The following is a 21,157-nucleotide window of genomic DNA, read 5'->3' as shown; positions in this document are numbered from 1 at the left end:
AAAGATATAAGTCATTAGATAAATGACTGCCAGTGGAATGCTATAGCTGCAATGTAAACTATGAAAACAAAATCCATAACAACAACAACAAAAAAATAACGCCTCCCTCAGAGAAAAGTTCTGCTTTTCACATTTAAATGTACTAGTTATCAGTTATTCCTGTTCACAGGGCATTAAAATACATGCTGTTTCCTAAGCACTGTTGCAGCTCTAACTAGACTCAAGCTTGGATCTAAAATAGAACATTTTTTACCAAGCAGTATAATGTAAAACTGTTGTCTAAACATCTCTCCTCCTTACTAGGTCTCTCTAGAGTTTTCTCCAGAGAATCCTGCTTTTTCTTTACAGTACCATCGTTTATGTCTTTGTTTATTAGTGGAATGAACTTGTCAGTAATTCTCTTCCCACCAGCCAACCTTTGTCCCAGCTCCCTACGTGCTCATCTCTCCAGCTTGGATCAGACACAATGGAGAGAGCTCCTGCCAAAGTCGTTTCAACATGAGCTGCTCAGCCTGCTGCAGGGCAAGGAGGTCACCCCTGGATCCTCGCCGGTGGCCTCGGGAGCCCAGGGGCCACTGTGGGACCAGTGAGCACTGGCCAGGGCTGCAGTGCTCATGCCCAGGGGCCCTGGGGTTCACAAGTGGCACTGTGAGGTGGAAGGGATCTTGCAGGGTGCCCTGGACACTCAGCAATACACCCAATACAGGCATGGAGTGGGAAGGGGCGTCTCATGGAATTCCCAGGGCAGGCAGATTCCATGTGGAATTCCATACTGGGCTGCCATGATGCTGGAAGAAACTTTAAGGCCCCAAACAGATATGAGGGCGATTCTCAAATTCTAGGACTCATCTGATTGCACCACTCTAATTCAGCAGTTTAACCCAGGCACTGCCTGGACACATCCTGCAGATGCTCAGTCCTTCAAAAAGACAAAGTTTATCTCCCTCCAATATTCTGCTTTTCACTCACAACTTCTGCATTCAAGGATACTTGAGTCTGACTTTGAGTCCTGCCAGAGATTTCTTCCTGTGATTTTTAGGTAAACCAGCTGGGGAAATTAGTGACAAATAAACTCTTGCCTAAAGTTGGAGCAGATGAGCAGCAAAGCCCCCGTGAATGGTTCCTCACCGATGGCAGATTCGCTGCGGGTTGAGAAGTTGCTACGTGTCACCTGATCCATGGCAACTGCCTGTCCATGGCAAATGTGAGATAATTTAAGGGAGTTTAATCCTTTTTCTTTGCCAGTCCACATGATGAGTTCGTGCAGGGTGGTTGGTACACAGTAAATTCACACCGTAATTTACTGCGCACTAATTTCCCAAAGCTTTTAATTTCACAGTGTCTCAGTTTCCTCATCTGTAAAAGAGAGATAATAAATACTTTCCTTTCTGGCAGGAGTGCTCGAGATCCTTCAGCAGTAAACATAAAAGGAAACATTTAAAAATAGTTACTTACAGAAACTTAATTTTTTGTGTAAACAGTTATTTGGGTCTGATCTTATACTACAGCAGCATGAGACTATATGTAGGAGCAAATAAAATTTGAAAAGTAAATAACTTATGTTAAAAACAACTAGGATACTGACCACAATATTATTTATATGCAACTGAAATTGCAAATATTTTATTAAAGCTTTCTGTTTCAATCCATCTGTGATTCCTTATAAAGAAAAACTAAAATGATGTATTTGCCATAAAGAAGCACTAGACTGTTTTCTTTAAAAAGAAGCAACATGTGTCATGAAGGCCTAAACCTTGTATTTCTCAGGAGGCCCTAAAGTTCTTTTTGAGGGAGTGATGCATGATCAGACCCAGAAAACAGTGTGGTTTTATTTCAGATTTTTCTAGACTGTAATAGCCCAAGGGTATGTGCTATAAACTGGAGGAGTTGAAGGAGACCTGTTTTTAAGAGGAACGTGGTTAGGTTTCTGTTTCTGATTGGAATGTTTGTTTTAAACTTTTCTTTTAGGGGAACATTTCAGAACTAGTTGCAGTTTCAATGATGACTAAATTCACATCGCAATCCCAGTCCCTGGGAGTTGTCCTATTCTTTCTGGTGCGGCTGAGACGTCAAGAAAGGGAAATTTGCCTTTAAAAATTATTCTTCCTGCTGAAATGATGAGTATAGTATTAAAACCTAAAGAGTGTGTAGGTCAGGAAGCAAAATGAAAATCAGGAACTTTTTTTCATTAGCATCCATATACTGAAAATTCAGATTAACATATAAAAAGGAAACACTTGATACTTGTGTGTATGGATATAAGATTCTTTTTTTTTCCCCCTCAGCTGCTGAAGGAAACTTTTAGATCTGTTCCTGCTCTAGTAACAAAGCAGTTTAAATTGAAAATGCTTTCCATTTCTCCTTTTCTAATTCTTCAGGTATTTCTGAGTGATATTTCACACAGGCAAAGAACAGCTAATTCCAATCAGCGGTTGCCTCCTTGAGAGAGTTACAACGAGGTGCAATCAGCTCTGCTCTGTTCCGTGGTACTCAACTGCCATCCACTGGAGGAGAGAGGCAGAGGCAGGAGCCCTTCTTAGCTATTTAAGTCGCAGCAAAAATAAAAAAGAAAGTATGAGCTTGGGTCGTACTTTGCTTATTTATCTGTTCTCTTGCGTCTCCCTAACATGAAGCACAATTGAAGTTAATAAGTCTAAGAAAATACAGCTGACAGGAAAATAATTTCACTTTCTTGACCAAGTGAATGCAGTAGTGACTGTCCTTAAGCACTGTCTATAAATCCAATAATTCTTAATAGCCATATGAAGAGAAAGAAAAGGAAAGGAGTGAAGGAAAACTACGGTTTTGAGATAAGAACACTGATCCAGTCTACGGCAAGTAAGGATTCTTAGAGTACAGTCTTTTACACTACGAAGCACACAAGAATCTCCTTTAGTATGCTTCTGTAAATGTTAAATTCTCAAAATATCACAGATTAAATAAAAAGCACTTACAATAAAAGTCTCTAATTTTTGAGTGCCACAAGAGTAACAGCAGAAAACAGGCTGGCTGCAGCCGAGGGATCTTGTCCATCTGCCCGACATTTTGATGCCTCAGCTGACTTGAATTAGGAGAGAATAACTTGGAAGATTTTTTGAGTGCATCCAGCCCCAAGTTAAGAGAGTCCTCTGAAGCAGTGACTTATATTGCTTAAGATCACGCAGGGAGCTCCCGGTTGTGCTCTTGATGGCTTTATTAGAAACACAGCGGTGGATCTGTGTGATATAAAAACCATCCAGGGGAGTGCTTCAACACCTGACCCCCCCTTTGCAAGGCACAGAAGTATTTGGGTGCAGATGGGATAAAAAAAATAGCTGCAAGTGCTTCACCATTCCTGATACCTCCCATCACCGTGTCTTTTCCCCCAAAGACGTGCCTCCCATGTAACACATGTTGGAGTGAACTTTAGCTCCTTGGAAAACGGGATGACACAGTTCTCTGTGCATGCATTTCCCCTGGATTCCTGCAGCTCCACACTGAAGGATGCTGTGTTGGATAAGGTTGAGATCCTCGGTACCCTGAGATCCTTGGTACCCTGAGATTGAACTTTTCATTTCTGGCGAGGCCCTTGACAGCTGAGATGGGCAGCTCTTGTTTGATGTCACTCTCCATCACACTCAGGGCTGGAAAGATGGGTAGAAATATCCTTCACTGCCTTCCCTTCTGCAGGAGCCTGACTTGTGCTTGACTCGTGTTCTGCAAACGCCGCAGTCCTGGTGTAGACAAAATCCTACCAAGTCGAAGGTTTAGTTTGCCTGGCTAAAGGCTGCAGGATTTGACCTCTGGAAGCTCATGCTAAGTCCTCGCAGCTCTGATTTTGTGTTTAAGCTTTGGCCTGGAATAACAATGACTGTGAGGGAAGCAATAGGTTATGAGCTGGGTTAAATGATACCTGCTTCTTGCCAGAAAGTCTAACTGTATTCAAGCAACTTCTGTCCTCATTTTCCTTTAAATAAATATATAAAGATGTTCAAACTTCCTATCTGAGCTGCAATAATGAAAATCATGTGCACATTAATTTGTACAGGGGTCACCGAGTCTCCCCAGCTCAACGGTTTTCAAACAGAGTGCGTAGTAAGCCCATAAAACATTTATTTTTCATAATTTATGAAGCATTACATATTGTGAGTCCACAATGCCAGCTGACGTAATACATGATAAATTTGAAATAACAAAACATTTCTCATGTATTTTCCTCCTGATGTGACAATGTGGGACATAAATTTAAAAGAAAGTTCCCTTAGAAGACAAAAGCAAGGCAAAAGAAAAGACTGCTCTTAAATCAATAAATACTTATATTACACCAATTTACTGAGCCATTCCCCCACTCAAAGGCTGTGGCTCCCAGCTTTTTGAAGCCTCTTGCTACCCCTGCTTCAAAGCTGGAATGAAAGGCTGCTGGGGTGGGTCACTGGTGCCCCCCACGAGTCGCGGGGGTGGCGGCGATGCCGCAGCTGCCAGTGCTGCCCTGTCCCTCCACGGCCACCAGCACAGGCTCCCAGCACAGCTGCTCCCTGAGCCTGGAAAAACCTACCCAGGAATGATGACAGGCAGCAGGGCACAAAATCAATACCGTGTAAAGGTAATTTTCCTCCGTAACAATTATCATCCCTGTATTCCCAGGAAGAGTAGCAGTGAAAGGCTTTGCACTCTTGAAGATAACTTTCTAGTGCTAATTTAGTAGGCATGCAAATATGTAATTGCAGGATTATAATACAGAGCACAGAGCACTGCAGAAAACACTTAAAACTCACCTATGTGGCTCTGAAAGCCGGCTGATAAATTCTCATATTACAGGAAACACCTTACAGGTTGAAGGTTGAGACTCTCAGCATCTGTAAAATTGCCAAGTGGCTCCTACCAAGAACTGAGTACCTGGTGCTGAGCACTATTCGTTTCATTTTGTCTTGTTTTGTTCAATTCAGTGCACCAAAGCAATATCTGCTTCAAGAAAACCCTGCAATCCAAGGAAGTGAAAAAATGTGAAAGTTATTTGAATGCATGACGCAGAACAGGAGTGAAGGACAGAGCAGGGTAAAGAGGTTCAGGGACTTTGTCTGGTGTCAGCACTCTGCTTTATAAATAAACACAAAAATATTTAAAGATTCTGAAAAGGAGGCTTTGCAATAAAATAATTATCTTTCCTTTGAAGTTCAGCTTTTGTATTTGTAGAGATTGATTAAACTTTACACCAGAAGCCCAAATGAGAGGGGAAAAAATTAAAATCCATATGAAAAATACCCAACAGGAATGATGTGAAGTTCACTGTGTTGGAAGTCAGTCTTCCCAGGAAAAGACACAGCACATCCACCACAGCCAGGCATGCAGGGACATCTACTGGCAGAGCAGCCAGACCTGGCCTTGATGAGTACAAAAATCTCGTTTCACACAAAAAACCACATCAGTTTTAGTGACAGCAGAAGGTTTTGGCTGATCTAGTAAGAGGAATGTGTACAGAAAAGGGAGAAAATCTACTGGCTTGTCCCAGGGGTGAAAGTAAGCTTTTGCACAACCCATCTCAGGGTGGGGTGTCCTTAGCTCAGCAACCCTGGCTGCAAAACCATGCCCGTGGTAGGGATGCTGGGCACACAGGCAATCTCACCCTTTCCAACACTATTCCTGCACCCCTCTCCTGCTGATTTGGTCCTGTGTACAGGAGAAGCAGGGCTCAGGTCTCACCACAGAGTTCTCCTGCATTAGCCTTGGGGACAGCAGAGAGGTTTGGCTGCTGTTTCCTCCCTCCACCCCAGGCAGAACATTCCCAGAAGTAAAAGGATCCTTGCCTCCTCTCTGCCCTTTAATATAACCACAGGAGACAAGACACATTTAATCCCTTCTGGAAAGATATGTACACCAGACTGATGAGATAGAGCAGGAACCAGCCTGACCCCAACATTTGAAACACTGACTACCCTTCTTGAGACAGGGTGAGGATCACAAGCCAAGCAGCCTTACTGTAAAAAGATAAGAAGTGTTTGTTTTTCTCATCTCCAGATCAAGACAAATTTCTCAACTCCTTGTAGGAGTCCTGATTCTATAACTCATAAATGGAAATATCTCCCTACCCCCACCCATGGCATCTTCTCCACATACTGTTTTCTGCCCTCAGGGTATCTGTTCTATACTTCCAAAAAAAGTCCATCTGGTTATTTTACTGTAACACACTTACCAGAACTGTAAGATCATAGAAAAAACATTTGAGAAGGACCTCTGGAGGTTTCTAGGCCAGCCTCCTTCTTCTTGGAGCTTCATTAACATCAACACCAGACCAGACCGGGGATGCTTTTTGTGTAGGTGATCCCTGAAAGTCACCAAGGAGAGAAATCCCACCACTGCCATGAATGACATGCCCTAGGGTGGTACTGCACTCCAGGTAAAGAAGTTTAATTCTAGTTTTAGACATAAGACATTAGTCTTGAAGTGAAACACTCATCCTTAGCAGCTGAACTTTGTTCAGCAATATCAAATTTCCAGCTTGTATCTGGATTTCAGACCATCCATTGGGTTTTTTACATTTCAATCTTAGTTTAAACTATCGTTCCCTCCAGCACAGACCCTCAGAAAGGTGACAACTGGATGAAATTCAGATTTCTAATGTACCTCCACCAAGCAATGTGGGAATAAAAGGTTGAGACAGGTTGACAGATCAGGCAGGAGAGCAGGGAAGCAAGGGACCATAGTGATGTACACTGACAATGACACAGAGACCTAAGATGGGACTCTTATAAATACCATGGACATGTGCTACCTTTAAGTCCCATTTCATCCACCCTAAATATATTCACTTTTACTTTGATTACACAGGACTTTCAACATTTTTAGGCTCTTCCCAAATGCAGCTGCTAAAATCCAGCCAAGTGTTTCTTTAGAAGTAAAGCACCTACAAAATCTTTCACTTAGCTGACATTATGAAATCAGAAAATGATACATACAATTGCATTCCTGACAGTTATATACTTCATTTAAAACATTTCACCTGCTTTTATTTTTTTTCTTTCCTTTTTTTCCCAGTCATTACACAACATCTGAAAGATAAGAGAGGGAAATCATTTTGTTACTTTAAATACTTATCTCAAGCTCTCATTTTGAGTACATTGAATACATGCACTGTGCTAAAAAATGCACAAGGGAAAAAATTCCAAGGATACAGCTAAGAGATTGTGAGAAGAAAAAAAGCCAGAAAACAACAACAGCAGATCATAGAAGAAGAAGTGTCTAAAAAATGAGAAACAACAAAAAAGGGACAGAGCTATAGCATGGTAGAAGAAAAAAATAAATATACCACATAATTTATTGCAGGGAGAGTTCTGAAGAAAATGTCTTGTGAAATAAATATAATGCTCATGAGGACAAGAGATCTCATTCATATCCAATCTGTCTTGTGTAAAGAACTAGGCAATAATGTTCAAGTAAGTGAGTCACTGCGAGCTCTCCCAGTTCGGCTGAAGATTGCTCAATAGAAATAATAACAAGCCTCAGAAAAAAGACAGTGTAAGTACAGGTGGGAAAGGGAGACAAACTCAGAGCAATAAGTACATACAAAATATCGAGATTGCTGCACAAAGTAGAGGCATGATATGTGTCATTCTCTTCCTTCCAGACTATTCCTTCTGTGCCAGTGAAGATCTGTGCCCAGGCTGACAGCTTCCCTCTGCCCGTGCTTGAGACAGCACAGATGTGAGCAAGTTTCATAAAGGGTGATTTATTTATGGATGCAGAGCCAGGGATTTCTCAGTAAAGGACCTTCTACTCCATATTCTGTTCTTCATAATGAGCCATGGATGTCCAAGTCCCAGAAAATGTCAGGTGCCCTTTGATGCCACCACTGTCCTGTTGGCAGAGGATCTGGTGAGGATCAGGAAGGGGCTAGCTCAGGATGCAGGTGCTTTGGTAAATGAGAATTATATACATTTGCCATGAATTAGATACATTTAACCTTTATAAAGGGAAATAACCTTTTGCGTCCACGTGGTCTTCCACAGACTGAAGGTCTTTGAAGTCATGGCCAAACAGGGTATGGGCAACCCTGGCAGTGCAAACTGCTCCTGGACACATCAGGAGAGCCCTGAACTGACACATCCTTGGGAGAGCCCAGCTTGGGCAGGACAGGAACAGCATCACCCAGCCCTGGTACTGCCCAAGCACAGCGTGCTGGCACAGTGACCTGCCAAAGGCAGGAGGGCCTGCCTGTGGTGAGAACAGAGGGCACGGCCATCCTGCTCCCCTGCAAACTGGCCCTGCCTGTCAGGAGCACAGCTGGATCCTCACAGAGCCCACAGCCCCTGTCTGGGCACCTTGTGCAGGCAGAGAGAAGAAACAGGAACCTTCAGCGAGTGATTCATCGTGCTCTAAAATCTGAGCCTTGTGGGAATGCTTCAAAACACACAAGTTCATTTCCTCCCAAAATGCAGCAAAATTGGGTTTGTTTTTTCCTTAATTGCTTCTATCCTCGCAGGTCTCTCAAAAAAGTTAAAAAAAAAAAAAGAAGAAAAAAAAAAGGGATTCCACACCTTTGATGTAAACCTGCTTTGGCAGGTGTGAGGTGGGAAGGCAGAGGGGATTAACAGGATGGCAGAAAGATCCACTGATGACTGCATCTGAATAGAGCTTTTTGCAGCCCAGGATTACAGGTTCAGTGAAGAGATCTGCTTGCTGCCTTTAGCTGCTACAAATGTTTGCATAGCCAGGCTAAAATACAGTAGGAAAATTGTTTTGTTCTGGTTTTGCTTCCACTTCTTCCTCAGTTATTGGAGGTGAGGCAGCAAGGAGACAGCACCATGTGAAAACCAGCTGTGGGGAGAAGCAGGGAGGATGTAGGGGATTGGACAGGACTGAGAGGGGATGGGCATCACTATCCAGCTATTGGACATCTGCAGTGAAACCATCTTCACCCCGGCAGCAAAACACCACTGGATTACAACTGTGCCTGCTGGGAGGTCCATCATGTCCAGAAGCTCCCAGCAGGAGCCTGAGTTGCAAATTTAAATAATAAAAATTTCTGATAGCCCAAACTATTTACAGAGAAAAAGACTATCCACTCACATTTGGAAAAAAATGTCCTCTTGTCTGCACAACTCTACATTTTTCAATCTAAATTTGGAGTTTTGGCTACTGTGATTTTTCAGGGTATGAGATGTGGGTGGGTATTTTTGTACAAGATAATGTATATCCAAAATGATACAGACTGTTGCTAGAGCCAGAAAGATGTTACAATGTCAGAATTGTGAGGAGAACAAAATATGCATTTTAAAGACTATGAAATAGAGAACAACACCATCTAAGTGACCTGACCGAGGTTAGAGCATGAGTCACTCACGGAGGCAGGCAGGGAACTTGCTTCTGTAATCCAAGTCAGAAGCACTTGGAATTCACTCACTGTAAAAAAACCTCAGCAAGGAGGGTCCTGGGGGTTAAAAAATCAGAATGGAAAGATTTACCATGGTCTACGGGTGCAAACAGTGGCTTACATGGACACCCTGATGTCTCTGAAGCACTTGTCAGCAAGGGAATGCATCTATAGCTGTGCATCAGTAAACAGAACTACAGAAGCCCTGGAATTTTTAAAGCAATTACTGGATCATTTTTCCTTCTATAACTCTATAAGATCTCCTATCCTGCTCTCCAGCCATTGCAAATGTTTCTCTGGCAGTGAATACATTGCTGTGCTCTACAAACAAACTTTGGCTGGTCTTATTCTTATAAATTCCAAGGATTAGGGAACATACAGTCAGTTGGTGTTGTATTGTAACATCTCAGTTGAAGTCAATGGAACTGCAAAACTACACAATAGTCAAGGAATCACCTGGAGACATTAAAATCATCAGCCTGATTCTTGATATCATGGAATTAAATGAAAGAGAGAATAAGCATTTGTGAGGTCTTGTTATAAAAGAATCCCACCACCACCTAACACAAGTGATGTGAATGCAGACTGAGGAACCAAAAAACACAGCAGAAAAAGAAAATTCTTGAAATTCATTTTAAACATTCTGATTCTTTCAGCCCGACTTCATGCTTTTAGAGAGCTCTGTGATGACAATACAAACAGTAGCTCATTTCTCAATCAAATTCCACCCACATCAGTGTGTCACACTTGTGCCTGATGAGCAGGAAAGGGGTAGTGGTGGGGTGCTACATACCCAGGGGCATGTAGATACACTGAAATACAGATAATGCAAGTCTCTTTTCAAGCTTTTTTAGTGCCTACTCTAGTCCTAGATACAGGGCTGGGCTGGCAGCAAAGCAGATTACCAATATTGTTCATAACAATACCAGAACCTTTTGAAATTTCGGAGGGGAAATGTTTATAACTCGCATATTTAATTATGATTTCTGATATGTCTCTGAAATAAATTCAGTGACTGTGATGATTGCTATCTTGACAATGGGCAAACTGAGGCTGACTGACCTGATCTGCCCCCAGCCACCCTTCTGAGACTGCTGGGACTGAGCTCTGAGCCCCCCTCCCCTGGCACAGCCACTACAGCCACTCTTTTCCAGGGCGTAATTGCCACATCAGTAACGATGAGAAGATTTTATTTGACTGAAAGGCTGCTCTAAGTGCCCAGCCTGCAGGTTACAGCTCACCTGCAGGAACTTAGGGGCTCCACAGACATTCGATTTCATGATTCATTTAAAGCGATACGAAATGCTGCTTTGAAGCTCCCCCCTCCCCATTCCCTCTGCACATCCGGTGACTGCACAGTGAAGGGAATTATGCTCAGCATGTCAGTGGACAGAGATGGTTTGTAAAAGCTGATAAGCCTCATTAGGGTTTGCAACTTTGTATGAACTTCGGTGATAAACACCGCGCTCGTGAAATGCCAAATACTGCTGGAATGTTGGCGTGAGCACGACAGAGATTACAGCTAATGTGGGAGCGTGTAGGTACACAGTGCAGGAAATTACAGGCATGATGTGCAGCCACTTTCTGTGCAAAGTGGTGGGGTTTGAGGCAGGGGTATTTCCTGCAGCACAGTACACAGGGATCTAATAGAGCGAACAGCTTGGAGTGAAATTCATGGAGTGGGGATGATATGATGAGGATCCTGAATGGGTGCTGAAGGAAGAGACAATATTTGTCAATATTTGTTCATGGCTCTTACTCATGGGTTACCTGCTCTGGTGAAAGTGTGAGTTTATGAACATACCCAGTCAATGGCTAATGGCTAAAGAGACTCCTTTTTCCTTCATTTTAACAAAGAAATTACAACTCCTACCAAGAGCAAACTTTCAAATTGTCTTCCTTTCTTTTTTTTTCCTCCATGATCAAAAGGAATTTCAGAATGATGTCCCGCACTCAGATGAAAGCAAAGTTTGATGTTCTGAAGTGCTAAACTTTTCTGCTTTGACCTGCACGATTGAGATGAAGGAGAAATTTGTCTGTAGTAATTAACATGACAAATAACTGTGAATGGGAACTTGCTGTTCTGAATGACAGCGTTGTCTTCTGCTTCGGGGTGAGAAACCCAGGGCCAGGATCCTGGGGATGTATCCCTTGCTTCCATCTGACTCTTAACAGGTTTGAAAATCTCTGTCTCTCACCTGATGGAGACAGGAATGGAGGGGAGTGTCCTGCAGGAGCACAGCACCTTCAGATGCATCCTGCTACATGCTGCAAGATATTGCGGGGGTGGGGGGGAGAAGAGCTGATTGCCCAGAAAAAGAATAATCACCAGTGATTAAAGGTATTTCATGAGCCCTGCCTTTCATGCTGACAGTTCTGCTATAATCATTCCCAGCATACTGCTCTGCTTCTGTGCGTATTCATCTGTTGCCAATTGCCTTGTAGTTACTTTGTGAGCGTGTTAGTTGGGGACTCTTCCCTTGTTCTTTGTTTTCACAGCCCTCAAACACAAGGGATCCTATGAAGCAGGATCTTGGATGCTTTGAGGCACCTAATAAATAATTGTTAGCATTCCAATACCCGAACTATGCTTTGCAGTATCAGGAAGCCTGTACAGCAAGGAGATAACTGATATTAGCTAATTGTTATTGAGTGGCTTTCAGGCAATAGATCGTGGAGGTTTTTCTTTGTTTTCAAGTGGGCTGGTTTTGCCTTTTTTTGTTTTATTACAGTATGAAAATGCAATGCATTTTATCACTAATTTGATAGTAGATGGCTCCAGCAGAGAATCCTTAAACTTTCCAAGCCACAGAAAGAGATTGAGTTGGGTTAAGCTATATTATCAGTGTGGAGGGCGACGTGTCCTGCTGTCTGTGCTACACCCACTCTGCGCAAGGCATTTGTATCTTCAGACATATCATTCTGTCTTTGCTCATCAGATCAGCATTATCTACAGGAGACACTCCTCAGAAATGCAGCAATCCTCACCTCATTCATTTCTCCTTTCTGCTGGCTCGTGCCTGGTGGGAAGCGAGCAGCTCCTGAAACCCTGCCCCAAGCTGCTGGTAGCAGCAGCGTCTGTAGAGCCGTGTGGGAGGAGAGCAGAATCATCCTCACCCTCCCCAATTAAAACTTCATCACCAGCACCAAGATAACAATGCGACAGAAAAAACACTGAATGCTGTTCTCACTGGTAACCGACATGACCTCCCAGCTCAAAAAACCCAGTGCCCTCTTCTTCTCCTGCTATTCCCCTACAGCCTCACCCATGGCGCCCATCAAACAATCAGTCACAGACCCCATCTGTCAACACGGGGTCTGCAGTTCATGGAATCTGCCCGACCGTGGTGTTCTATTACTGAGACTCTCTGTAAACAGAGGTGCTTTGAATGACTTGTCGTCTCTTACAAATTGCACGGGGAGAATGAAGGCTACAGGGCTGAGTGACATAATTGTAAGACAAAAATTACAAAGGCTCTTCTTTCACTTACCCTGGCAGTCTTAGAACTGAGCTAGACTTTCACACGCAGTGCCAGGACCAATCAAAGCTGCCTTGAAAAGTTTTTTCTTGCTCGTTGGGGTTTTTTGGTTTTGTTTTTTGGTTGTTTTTTTTTTTTTTAATTTTTTGTTGGTTGGGTTTTTTTGATTTTTTTTTTTTTTTGTTTGTTTGGGGGTTTTTTTGTTGTTGTTTGGTTGTTTGGTTTTTTTTGCTAAGGATGCTTGATGCTAAGTAAACTTGCATCAGGGTTGCTTTGTACATCACAGTCCTGTGTATTGTGATGGCCAAGTCTTCCCCCTCCAATGGCAGTTACTAATTGTGATGTCTAGCATGAAGCTTGACATAATAAAAATTCTTAACATTATATTCTGTGGTTTGTTTGCATTTTGTGTTTATGTCTTTTCACATCTTCCATCCCTTTCTTCACCTCATCCTTTAAACAAAATTCACAGTACCTTGAGGCTCTTGTCTGAAGGTCCTGGGGAAACCTCTGCTCTCATATTCAGTCAAACCAGTCACATCCTGTTGAAGAAGCTCTTCTGTATCCCAGTCCTGTCCCTGGGAAGCAAAGGTCACGGTTACACTAAGTGTCCAGATGTCAGAACAAAGGGACCACATTTGTTTAATGGATTACGGAGTCCAGAGAGATATTTGGGATCTAGTGATACTTCCAGTGGGTCCATGTATTTATCATGTTTTCCATCTAAACAACATAGAGTCTAGCTAGATGCCATTGTGATGGGTGGCTGATAGCTGTGTAATAAATAATTTTTTAAAAGCAGAAATCAGTTACATTACCAAAAAATGAGTCTGGCTTCTAGGATGCTTTTTGTGAACCTATATGTAATGCTGTAAAAACTTTTTTTGCTCGCATGAAAAAGATTTGAGACTTTTGTAAAGTAGAAATCAGTACCACCAAAGGCTTAATTATATAATGTAACGTTCTCGAAGCCCTCACATTAGCTCACTGATGCTTAGTGAAAAAAGCATTACCTAGCAACAGTCACTTACAAATCACAGGAAAAGTAATGGAGATTATAAGCTATACCACTCCATAGAGTCAAAATTGTTAGCAGGATGTGCTTGCCCTTTCATTTCATGTGGAAAAATCCATTGTTTACAGGTGTGAGGGTGTAAGGGATGCACTTCAGGAGGAAAACAGGCCTGTTTATCCATCATTAAAAAGTAAACTTTAAATGAAGCCCAAAGATGGAGCGAGACACATTAGCGTGGCCAGAGAAAACAAACTACAACACAGACACTAGAAAAATTACCTCTAGTTTTCTTTCTTTTTAAAGAAATTGCTCTTCATATGTCATTCACTCTCAAGTGCTTCATTAAAACGATTAACCCATTTTTAAGTGCTGACAGGCTTGAGTTCCCCAGCACCAGTGTCCTGCATGTGACTCAGACAAGTTACTCACATCAAGGTGTTCAGCAGTTCCTCAACCACCAAGATTTGGTGGGCATTGCCTCTGTATTTTGTTTCCTTCTCACTTCTGTGCACCACAGTGGCAAAAACTCTTAGAAACTGCAGGAGAAATACATTGGTATTTAAGAGACAGAGTTATTAGAACCAGCTCCATATTGCAAATGCAGCTAGCAAAGAGAGAGCTGGGTTTTATTCCGAATTATGCTTTGTTAACAAGTTGTTAACTAAGTTCTCACTCCAGAATATTTAGAGCCAGCTAAATAATATGTGTCAAATCATTGATCTGACAAGTTTCACAACTTTTTTTTTTCCACTTTAAATTTCAAATATCTATTCAAAAAATAGCATGTTCAGTTTTTTCGCTCAGTTTTAATTACTGGCGACAGCAGGGGAGGGAGAAAGAACAAAGCTGAATGCACAGATCCCAGAGGGAGTTTGCCATCTCTGGCCATTAGGGGAAAAGAGAAAAAACAGGATCTTTTCACTTGGAAACTGAGCCCACTTAGTGTGGAGGTCCTGGGAAGAGAGGAAACACAGAGTCCTCCCAGTGGAAGAATCCTCCTTTGCTGTCGCTTTGCTGATCATTCCTGTAGGCGGCTGCTATGGCACAAAACCTGGTACAACAGCACTGTTGGACTGAGGCAGGAGTTCTGCAAGGGTGCAATGTTTGTTGAGTTGGGAATTATACAGCTGGCACTGGGGACAAAGGGAAAAGTTACAGCACAGAGCTGTGCTCATTATACAGAAAACTGTTCAGAGACAGGTGGCTTCAAAGGATTGTGATTCTGAGGGGTGAAACTTTGCCTTTTGCATGTGTGTGTGTCTGTATGCAGGCACACACATCGATTAAGATTTGTCTCAAAAAGCAATGAAAGTGTTTCTGGTTTCCCTGGGCAGTGTTCAGGCAGTCAGCTGTGGCTCAGAGCAGGCATGTGTGAAGAGAGACCCCCATCTCCCCTCATCTCGCTCACCAGTCCAGGATTTTGATGATGATGTCAAAAGCAATGTCCGTGAGACTGCACTCAAGATTATGCTTTGGGACTCCTCTCGTATCACAGAGGGAGTAGCAGGATTTCTGCCTGGACCTGAGAAATAAAGATGTCTTTTCTAAGTGAAATACCTTAATCTAGTTTGCTTAATACAACTGAAAGCCTGTCAGTGGGCACAGACCATTAGCGGATCCAGCTGGAGAGAAGTTTAGGCAAGGCCATAACTTACATATCAGTAAACACTTGTGCTCTGTGACAATCTTCTTTTCCACTTTTGGAGATCTCAGACCAAATAGGGCTGCTGTGGATACGAGGCTGCTCAGTGCATGTTCAAGTAGCACAACTGGATTCCTACCAGCTCCAGTAATTATCAGGTATACACGAAAGAGCCAATCAAGCACCCAAAAGGACAGGCTGCCCTCTGCTCCCCCCGGGTGCAGCTGGCTCCTTATTTCAAGCACAATCTTAAATTACAAGGAAAAAGGATTTGCTGCAGAAGCAATGTTGTTTGGTATCAAAAAAGATTCCTCCTTCCTTCTGCCACCTCCCCCCATCTGCTTTTCATGTTTTATACAAAACTTGCTGCTCTGAACACTCCTGGATTTTCTCCCCTTCTAATAATAAAGAAGCGAATCTGATGTCTCCCACTGATGGCTTTCTAACCTTCAAAAGCATGTGTTTATCATGAGTTTCAGCTATCCAAAATAGTTTTGACCTGAGGTTACCATGCAGGCTCAGCCTGCTTCGAAGCGGGTTAAATGGATGATAAGCAAACATTTCATTACAGACCCTTAGTTGTTGTAAGGATGTGCAAATCCCTGAGAAAGATTTTCAGCATATCCTCCTGAGCAGAGTGGGGCTTTGGACCTGGGAGGTTCACTCAATCAGAGCCCTGCTGTCACTTTGCAAATATCTGCGCTGACTGTGCCCTGCATCATCACTTTGTGAGGCCCTGGGTGAGCCGTGGGGCTGGGGAGAGATTCCTCCCACCTGATGCACTGTGAGGGATGAGATTTTTAAGTCTTAATTGAAAACACTCTTTTTTTTGCTATCCTGTCCCTTCTCTGGTTTCTGTCTGAGCAGAGGATGTGGAGAGGTGCTGATGGAGAGCTGGGTGGCCCTGGGGGAGACCAGTCCTGCTCCCAGCCCCTGCCTGCTGCCTCATGTCTCAGAGCCAAGTGCATCCAGCAGCTCCAAACCTCCTGCCAAAACTATTCTGAGCAGCATTAATGCTGGGCTACCTGTGTCAAGTGAAAACAGTTAATAGTGGACATCACACAGACTCACCCCACCAGAAGGCAAACCAGCTCTGCTCAGAAAGCAGTGCTAATTCTTCATTTTCCTCAAAATAAAAGAGATGGCAGCCCTACTGGCTAAGGACACCCAACCCGAGAAAGGCACATCTATGTAGCACCAGGTACTTTGCCTCTCTCAGCTCTGGCTCTTTCCTGCTTTAATCAGCCCTTTATGAGTCACCACTTGCTTTAATCCTGAGCAGGATTTGCAGCCCCAGCTGTCCAGCCAAGGACAGTGCCCCATTTTCTTTATTCCTGTCTCTCTTCTGTACCCATCCAGCTCAAATGTTCTCAGTGCAAGCGCCTGGGCTGATTAAGGACAGAGAAAGGTGAAGCCTGGGAGAGAATTCACAGTGTGCACCCAGAGTGGGCACATCTCGCATCTCTGGTTCCAGCAGCACAGGGGATGGAGGAGTGCAGGGCACCGTGTGCTTGCTCCATGTGCTCCAGGTTCATTATCCAACCTAAGATTGTTGTCCTTAGTCAAGCTTCTGACAAATGCATGAAGAATACTGCACTGCTGGGGATGGAGCTTCTCAAATCTCTAATTCCAGCCTAACTGCACCAAGGGAATCAGTACCTCTGCTCTGAAACTGCATGAGTGACATGCTGACATAGCTGTGCTATCCAGCTCAGTTTCATCTGTCCTCAACTGGTCTCCAAAATTATTTTCCTTCAGTCCCAATCATTCCTGGTGTTGGGCTGTACACAGCAGTGTTCAGCACAGCCCCTTATTTCTATGGTATCGCTGGGATTAGCATGGATTTACCTATTTTTTTTAAGAAAAGTGTGCAGGAATACGTCTAATTATGCTTTGCTAAGTATGAAATGTCCTTCTATTTAGCAGATGCTTGGGCCCTACTTTGACCTAACACTGAGTGTTTCAAGTAAACTGCCAGCAGCCCCGTCAAACTGTTGTGGGTAATTTGGAGTATGAAATGTGTTAAATTATTCAAAGAGCTGAATAAGCATAAACAGGCAGTACAACAGGAGAGATATGCATACCCAGCGATGCTGGTGTGACATTTAATACATCATATTAGCACTCCTGTTAGTACAAAGAGCTGGATGCCTAGCACAGCAGCTTGCAAATTCACAGGCAGAGCACAGCCTGGCTGCATTTTGTCCCCCATATAGCCTTCCTCCAATGGTTTTCCTTTGAAAAGCAAAATACTGCTTGTCTATAACCAAAGGTGAAAGTTGGGAAGCAAAATCTGATTTCTTCCTGAAATGCAAAGTGCATGAGGTCCATCTAACCCACCTCTGCTCCATGCTGGTGTCAGTCATCCTGCTGAGAGCAACTGTCTGATTTAGAACAGTGGTGCAAAAATCAGAATCAGGCTCAAAATTCCCTGATGCTGGAAAGTGGACCCCAAGACTCTGCTTAGTAATAGACCTGAAGCAGCAGAGAACACACACAGGATCACAACACATGTCCAGCTCAGAAATACATATAAAACCCCATGTCCTAGTAAAAGCTGACACTAATTCAACACAAACCCCCCCTTTTACCTACTGTGGAAGCAGTCCATTATTTCTTATCCTTCAAAACAAAGAGTGTTTTCAGGTTATGGAGTATTTCTGAGTTCTCAAGAGATTACACTTCAGGGGATGAATGAGATGCTTCTGTAGTCAGGGTTTCGTGATGGTGAGAAGCAAGGGGGAGGTGATTCTACTTTGAAAGCTTTTTCCCATTCCCAGAAAAGAAAAAAAAAAAATCCAACCTGTGCTATGGAGAAGTTTGGGCCTGGCAACCCAATCTTTACTGCTTGGTTTGTCAATGAAAATAAAAATAAAACTTAAAAAGAAAAAAAATCCATACAGCCAACTCATAACAAATAAATGGAATGATCTCTCCTGAGAGCAGATGGAAGCCCCAGTGATGGAGGTAAAGTAGCCTGGACAAAGCACTCATGGATGTGAAAATACTGTCAGCAGCATGCCTGGATCAGCAAGGGATGGACTAGCTGACCTTAAAGGCCTTTCCTTTTCTTTTCATTTTCCCCCTTTTTCTTTTTTCATCTTCCTCCCTACAGTTTTAAGTGAGGGGCTGTGGGGCAGCAGAATTTCCTTATGCCAGGGGGAATTCTGATTTTAAGTGGTTCTGGAGATAGTTTGCTGACTAGCCTGCAGCCACAATTTTGTCCCATTTGGTTTATGCTAAAATTTGATTTTAGCATTTTCATAGAAGGTGAGAAGAGACATTGGTACATTTTTTTCACAATTCTTTGGGACAAATATATTGGAGGGTGTCTCTTGGCTCTCTTCTCTCTTGCTTACAAACTCCATTTAGTGATAACATGATATTGATGAGTCTAACTTCATGAAAAATGTTTACTAGCTTTGCTATCATGAGTGCTGAGTGATACTAAAAGGAGCATAGCTCAGTTTTTAGATGGTGAAGGGGAGCTTGTAATATAGGCACTTAAAACAACTGCATTTGAATTTATAATCTGAGCCAATTTTTGTTCCATTTGCCATGAACTACAGAAAAAAAATTAAATGTCAACTTGCCAAAAACATGACCTCTCCCTATAAACACAATGGAGACGGACAAACATTGTGTGGGGAAATGTCAATTCAAATTCAAATCTTAATATAAATTTGGGGTTTGCAAATACTTTGAGACACACAAGTTGGCTGTTTCCCTAGGAAAACGTATCAATTATTTAGGAGTGTTTTTGAAAAGCCAGCTTAAATTCCTAACAAGACTATCAGTTCAAGAAATATGAATCTAAACATCAAGTTCACTAAGTCAGGCAACAAAATCAAACCAATCTCTGGATACAAACTGAACCAACATCTGAAACCACCTACCAAAATTATGTGAGAACCATTTGAAATTATGAGTTGATACAAAGAGCTTTTTGCCGTCTCATAAATATCTCAAAATCAGAAAGGAGGGGGGAAAGCCTGTAGTCTCCATTTCCCCTGTTGCTTTCACCAGTCTTTTTGATTTAGGGAGGATCACTTCTCTGAGCCAGCTCCTCTTCCTCATAAGGCAGCTGCGAAGAGGGAAACGTAGGCTGAGTTCTATATTTGTGTATCTGTTTGGATTAGAAATGTGCTTTTATCTCCCAGTCACCCCCACAGTCTGCACTGTGGTGCGTGTTACACAAGGTCAGATAAAAATAACAAAACTTGAGCCCAAACTGTTGAAGGAAACTCATTTTATGGGACCATAGTGGAGGAGGCAAAAAACAAATCATCCCCCAAATATTTATAGCACAGAAATCAGGCCCACAGCATCAGCTATGGCCCTCCTTAGAGTAGCTCATAGGGATGATTTATTGATATTGATGCCATCACAGGGGAGGCAAAACCATCTGGGGAAAGACTGGGAAAGGCAGCAAGACCATCAAGGGCTGGTTGACATAGCTTGGGAGCCAAAGTGAACTCCAAGGTTCATCCACTTCCCAGCACCTCAGCAATAAAAATAAATCCTATTAACTTCCATCACAACTGAATTCTTGTTCAACTCTGCCACAGCAGCCAACTCTTATTAGAGAGAGGGCACGTCAAGAGCCTGCGCTTAATCCCTGCTCCCAACTCTGCGTGGCACCCATCGACATCCTCTGGTAGTGAGAGACTCAACAGGTTTGTGAGATCCTGGAAATTGGTTCAAAGAGGGTGGAGAACACTTTTCTGAATCTAGCTGCCTGCACACAAGAGCTGAGTCCCTTTTCCTTAATGACTTCACGTGCATCAAAACCGCTGTGTAAAGCGCAATGTATTTATTAAGAAATAAGTAAGTGCAAATTAGTTCCTTCTAAACATTTCCTCCTGAACCAGATCTAGTAATAAAAGCTAAAGCCAAAACACTCGAAAAACTTCATTAACAGAGAAAAAAACTTTAACGGTCATTGCTATGGTTTAAATTAGAAGAATTGGGAGAGTGAGGAGAGATTGCTTTGAAGTGCCTCCATCCTCCAAGGAATATGACTATTGTTGCAGTTTTTTTGCTGATGTTCATTCTTACAAGCCCAGCTATTTTGTGAGTCACCTGGAACTGGTTTTAAAATTTTAAATATTACAGTCTAGAAGTCTTATTTCATATAACCTCACTGCAGCTTTCTCAGTTCTTCTAAACGACTTCTACAACTCTGCAGGGCTTTGTTTTGGCTTGGGTTTTTACTTCATTTTTGGTATATGTGTGTGTTGTTTTTCAAAAAAGTTCTTCCTGAAAAGTACCCCTCAAAGCAAAAGTCCCCACCCTTATTTTTTCTCTTAGATATCAAACTATTTGTCATTCTTGTGCATGCTACATGAAATATGATCAAAGAGAAGTCACAGAGCTTACAAAAATGTTAACTTTCTCTTTTCTGCCTGCTTTACTTATGTAGTAGATTTTGCAGTTTCTCTGCAATAGCCAAGCAGCACTTACTGTTTTCTTTACTTTCCAATTGCTGATGTCAGTGATGCCTTCATACACACTTCATCTAGCCTAGAAGAGTGCAAGAAGAGCCAAAGCTGAAAAAAAAATACTGAAAGCTTTCATAACAGCCTTTATCCAGCAAGTTTCAAAGAGGGTTCATTTTGCACTTTCCCTGTATTTAATGAAAACAATTTCAAAGTTGAATTGTCCTCAAGCACTTT

At 42.5% G+C, this 21,157-nt stretch overlaps 1 long non-coding RNA gene across 3 annotated transcripts in view; it reads right to left on the bottom strand.

The window, feature by feature from the left end:
* Nucleotides 1-19,560, bottom strand: part of LOC135280510 (uncharacterized) — an 84,178-nt gene extending 64,618 nt beyond the window's left edge. Inside the window, exons 1-10 of one of the 3 annotated variants that reach the window (XR_010347409.1) lie at nucleotides 19,379-19,560; nucleotides 15,249-15,362; nucleotides 14,270-14,376; nucleotides 13,301-13,403; nucleotides 7,541-7,830; nucleotides 6,977-7,025; nucleotides 6,170-6,301; nucleotides 4,755-4,957; nucleotides 2,955-3,850; nucleotides 1,080-1,356 (exon numbers count right to left, since the gene is read on the bottom strand). This is a non-coding gene — a long non-coding RNA (uncharacterized LOC135280510). Of the gene's footprint in view, nucleotides 1-253; nucleotides 342-1,079; nucleotides 1,357-2,954; nucleotides 3,851-4,754; nucleotides 4,958-5,241; nucleotides 5,362-6,169; nucleotides 6,302-6,976; nucleotides 7,026-7,540; nucleotides 7,831-13,300; nucleotides 13,404-14,269; nucleotides 14,377-15,248; nucleotides 15,363-19,378 lie in introns of those variants that run through there. The other 2 variants (XR_010347408.1, XR_010347410.1) reach the window with 2 other exon arrangements.
* Between the last annotated feature and the right edge of the window lie 1,597 nt (nucleotides 19,561-21,157).

The sequence above is a fragment of the Passer domesticus genome, chromosome 14 (assembly GCF_036417665.1).
Source record: "Passer domesticus isolate bPasDom1 chromosome 14, bPasDom1.hap1, whole genome shotgun sequence".
NCBI lineage: Eukaryota > Metazoa > Chordata > Aves > Passeriformes > Passeridae > Passer > Passer domesticus.
This window is presented reverse-complemented; position numbering and strand designations above follow the sequence as displayed.